This window comes from Conger conger, chromosome 1 (assembly GCF_963514075.1).
Source record: "Conger conger chromosome 1, fConCon1.1, whole genome shotgun sequence".
NCBI lineage: Eukaryota > Metazoa > Chordata > Actinopteri > Anguilliformes > Congridae > Conger > Conger conger.
This window is the reverse complement of record NC_083760.1, coordinates 93,304,722-93,309,721: the sequence shown is the minus strand read 5'-3', so window position 1 is coordinate 93,309,721 and position 5,000 is coordinate 93,304,722. Positions and strand designations below refer to the sequence as shown.

At 42.1% G+C, this 5,000-nt stretch overlaps 1 protein-coding gene across 2 annotated transcripts in view; it reads right to left on the bottom strand.

Moving 5' to 3' along the window:
• Nucleotides 1–4,620: 4,620 nt before the first annotated feature.
• The window catches only part of rcan3 (regulator of calcineurin 3), a 52,145-nt gene continuing 51,765 nt past the window's right edge, over nucleotides 4,621–5,000 (bottom strand). For both annotated transcript variants that reach the window (XM_061223253.1, XM_061223320.1), the window contains one exon: nucleotides 4,621–5,000. This exon is cut by the window's right edge and continues 1,520 nt beyond it. The gene's annotated coding sequence lies outside the window, so the exon portion shown is untranslated.

The following is a 5,000-nucleotide window of genomic DNA, read 5'->3' as shown; positions in this document are numbered from 1 at the left end:
GAGAGAACATGTTAACTCCACCCAGATACGGAGAAAACATGTTAACTCCACACAGACACGGAGAGAACATGTTAACTCCACACAGAAACGGAGAGAACATGCTAACTCCACACAGAAAGGCCCCAGGCCCTTCTTGCTGTGGGACGACAGTGCCACCAATGTATGTTGAGACTGATTTGTTTGACACTAACATAACAAAGAGGTAAAAAAAAAAAACTCAGTCATCTAAGAATGCAAATAATACAGTATCTACTAGACAGAGTGTAGTATTTTTGAATTGTTGTCATTCTTTGTCAATCATAACTCCCACTCAGGGGAATTCTCTTGCAGTGAATTCTCAAACACACATGCAGCCACACACATACACACACATGCATGCACACACACATGGTCACACACACCCACCCACGTGCACACACACACCCACACACACTTGCATGCACACACACACACACACACACACACGCACACATGTACACACACATGCATGCATGCACACACACATGATATGGACACACACACACACTCACACACACACACACACACACACACACACATGCATGCATGCATGCACACACACATGATATGGACACACACACACACACACACATGATATGGACACACACACACACACACAGAACAGGACACACACACACACACACCCACACATGCATGCATGCACACACACATGATATGGACACACACACACACACACACACACACATGATATGGACACACACACACACACACACACACACAGAACAGGACACACACACACACACACATGCATGCATGCACACACACATGATATGGACACACACACACACACACATGATATGGACACACACACACACACACACACACACACAGAACAGTCAAGCACAGCTCACACACAGACAAGCTCTTTTCTACAGGTGTCATTTTTTCTATCCTTTGGAAAATATGACCTGAAATCACTGGTGCAGGAAGTCATATGCAGAGCTATTTGTCCACTCGATTTAAGCTGCATAGGTGAATGGATAGCCTTTCACCTTTAACTGTGTGTGCATTTATTTTATAGCGAGAGAGAGAGAGAGAGAGAGAGAGAGAGAGAGAGAGAGAAAGAGAGAGAGAGAGAGAGAGCGAGTGCAGCACATATGTCGATGCACGATTCAAGAAAAGATGTGACACCGAACATGTTCTTTTTGTACGCTCACTGAACAGTTTATTAGTTACAGTTACAGTTTCTACTGCTGTAGCCTATCAACTTAAAGTTATGGTGCGTTGTGTGTTCAGAGATGCTCTTCTGCATACCGCTGTTGTTACTGTGTGGTTATTTGCCGTACTGTCACCTTCCTGTCAGCTTTGACCAGTCTGGCCCTTCTCCTCCGACCTCTCTCATTAACAAGGCCTTTCAGTACAGCAGAACTCTAGAGACCAGTGTGAAAAATCCCAGGAGATCAGCAGTTTCTGAGATACTCAAACCACCCTGTCTGCCACCGACAATCATTCCACGGTCAAAGTGTTTTTGAGCGTATGTCTGACTGTGTAATTTATTTTCTCTGAAGAAAGAAAAACTTGATTTTCATCAAAATCCTCTAGCAATGTCTGCGGGATCTGGAGCAGCTGAACTGAGTGAGATGGAAGTGTATCATCCCTAGCTGCACTGAAGGTGGGGTTTCATTTCTGCTCATCTGTTTCTATTATCAGGGATGGGGTTAGTTCTGTAGTTAATTACCTAATCCCTAAACCGGCAGCCCTGATTGGCCAGACAGACAAGCACAGGGTGGGGTACAGTGTTTATGGTGAGAGTGAATCATCACAAAATATAAATCAGAGTGTGCGCCCGGGCTTAAGATTTCTACTGTTGATGACACACACATACCTCATTAAAGTTTCATTAGGCCGAGGAAATTGAGCTCTTAATGACCTGTAACACACTCAAAAGCAGCTGCCACTGTCAAGTTCGAGATCGCCGCTGTGAAATCAGTTTATTTTAGGAAACAGGAAACAACAAGAACAACAACGAAACAACGCGCTTCCATGACAACCAGGATCGGCTGTGCAGTTTTGGTTACGCAACACCGTGAAGTACGCGCGGATCTCAACGTGACGTCGCTCTCGCTCAAACGGGGGAATTCGCGGCCACGAGGGTTCAGCCGCGGGTGAAATCAGTTGGATCGCAACAGCTGAAATTGCGGGCACGCGCTCATTGAAAACAGTGGTGAAAAACGAAAAGTTCCAACACTTAGGAAGCGTTAAAGAACAAAAATCTGAGGGTTTTAATGAAGTGGGAAAATATGGAAGAACTTAAACATACATTTTCAACAACCCAAATTGAAAGAACCTGTCTGCAGAAATAGTTAAGTCTACTGCTGTCTCGCTGGGGCCATTTCGTGAACAGGAGTCTCCATTGTCTAACAGTGCTTAGTCATGGAGTGCAGAGCTTTGGTCATTTGTGTGACAACCGTCTTACAACAGCTAAAGCTGAAGTTAAACCTGCTTTAACTGCCAATAAACATCTTAGCTAAAGCTAAACCCGATGTAACTGTTAATAAACATCTTAGCGAAAGCTAAACCTGCTTTAACTTTTAATAAACATCTTCATCACACCTTATGGCAGCTAAAGGTGAACCAGCTTTAATTGTGAAGAAAACCCTTTATCACACCAGCAATAGTGTGCAGCACAGTGTCTGTGAGACATCTTTGTTCTTGCAAAAACCCATAATTACATAATTATAAAATAGACAATTCCGTGCATTTCTGCCCAAACCAGCTGACAGGAAAATAGCAATGATTACACACAAGTCAAATCCCTACACGCTGAAAAATAAGAAAAGAACATCGACCACAAAGCATTTTTTAAGAATACGTCTTTATATATATTTTTTCTATGTGAAACAAACAACATTCATACGTTGACACAAATATAAGCAACTACCAATCAGAGAAAACAAATATAGAAATAACTACATACAACACATGAAGTACAGACACAACCATAAATTATTGCTTCATTGCTACTTTTTTTCTCTGAACAACTACGGTGCGAGACACAATATTTATATTAGAACAAAGCGGCACAACAGTGACAGAGTGCTTGATCTTCCAAGAACATTAAAACTGAGTCCATTTTCAACACGACACCACACAAACCCAGTCAAATAAGTGTTTTTTTTTTGTTTTTTGTTAAATGAAAACAAAACTAAATAAAATAGAAAAAGCAATGTAAACCCTCACCCTAATAATGTGAAAGGAGCCAAAATAAACTGTGCACTGGAACATGCCTCATAACAGAACACATAGCATATATACATGAATATATTCTTTAAATATATTTGTTTTGTTCTGTGACAGAAAATGCACCCAGTTTCAAAGACCCAACAACAGCACACAGTGACACATACCAGACAACCATCATCATCATCATCATCACCATCATCATCATCAACGTCATTATCACCATCATCATCATCATCAACGTCATTATCAACATCATCATCAACGTCATTATCATCATCATCATCAACGTCATCATCATCATCATCAACGTCATTATCAACATCATCATCATCAACGTCATCATTTTCATCATCACCACCATCGTCATCATCTTTATCATCATCATCATCTTCACCATCATCATCATCAACATCGATGTCATTATCAACATCATCATCATCAACGTCATCATTTTCATCATCACCATCGTCATCATTGCCATCATCGTCATCATCATCACCATCTTTATCATCATCATCATCTTCACCATCATCACCATCTTCATCATCATCATCATCCCTGTTAGGCGTTGAGTCTGAATGTCGTGCCTTTGCAGGGTGCGGTATGTTCGAACAGAAGGTGCACGTAAAAACTGCAGTTATGAAAGTCCACCTCACAGTTATGAAAGTCCACCTCACTCAGTGCAGAAACACACCATGGCCTCTGCACTCTCGCTGAACTGCAGGTCGGCTCCAAAATTTACCTCAACCCCAACCCCCTCCACCCCCCCCACCCACCCCACACTCATGCTGCTCGGCTGTAGAGAACAAAGGCTACAGAGGTGTTCATTTCCACAGGAAAAAAAAAAAACATACAGTGAAAACGTAAATATGCTCTTTTTTTCATTGTGCAACACCAGAGAAATAGAATTACAAAATTAAAAATGATAATAATAATAAAGTGCTACCATGCAGATTTATGTTACTAGTAGTAGTACAAATACGAGAAATAATTAAAAAGCAAAAATCCAGTTTAGAAGCGTCATTCCGTAACAACCTGCCCCCTCCATGTCCTGGCAGAGTCAGGTGACCCACTGCCACACACGTGTGCCTCACTGTCCCATGTCATGTGACCCCGACTCTGACCCCGCCCACTCTTCACTTGCTAAAGTGGCAGGACAAAATGGAGCGATGATAAACTCTGACCTTTCACCTCGGGACAAAAAAAATGGACCTTTACAGGTTTCTTTACAGGCAAAAGCAGCTCAATATAGAATCAACATGATAAGAACTCAGAGCCGTACATTTAAGAACAGACTTAGTGTAAGGTGAGACACGGACACACACACACGAGAGAACAGTGCTGGGGTATGATGGACACACTGAAGCAGAACACTGTCCAAAAAGCCATTCCACTGGGAAACGCCTCACACGTTTTTACTGCAAGAGCTCTCAAAAAAATAAAAATACAATTCAGACATTTTTTTTTTTTTTCGTTTTAAATATTTGGTTACTCAAATTACTACCTTCGGTTCCTCTCTCACGTTGTTTTTTGTTTTTTTTTTTGGCAATACTTTGATCACAATGACTGTATTTTTTAATATTTACAAACAAGAAATATTACTGAGATGTGTGAGATGGAGCCAGGCGGCCGTCTCCCTGTGTCTGCAGAGGCAGGAAACAGTTTTGTCCAGAAGAAGCGATCACTTCCTGTTCGCGGGGTCCAGGTGTTCTCCGTTCGTCCTCGTGGGCCCCCGACCGCGCGCGCTCCACAGGCCTCAGAGTTACAGACTTCTACGG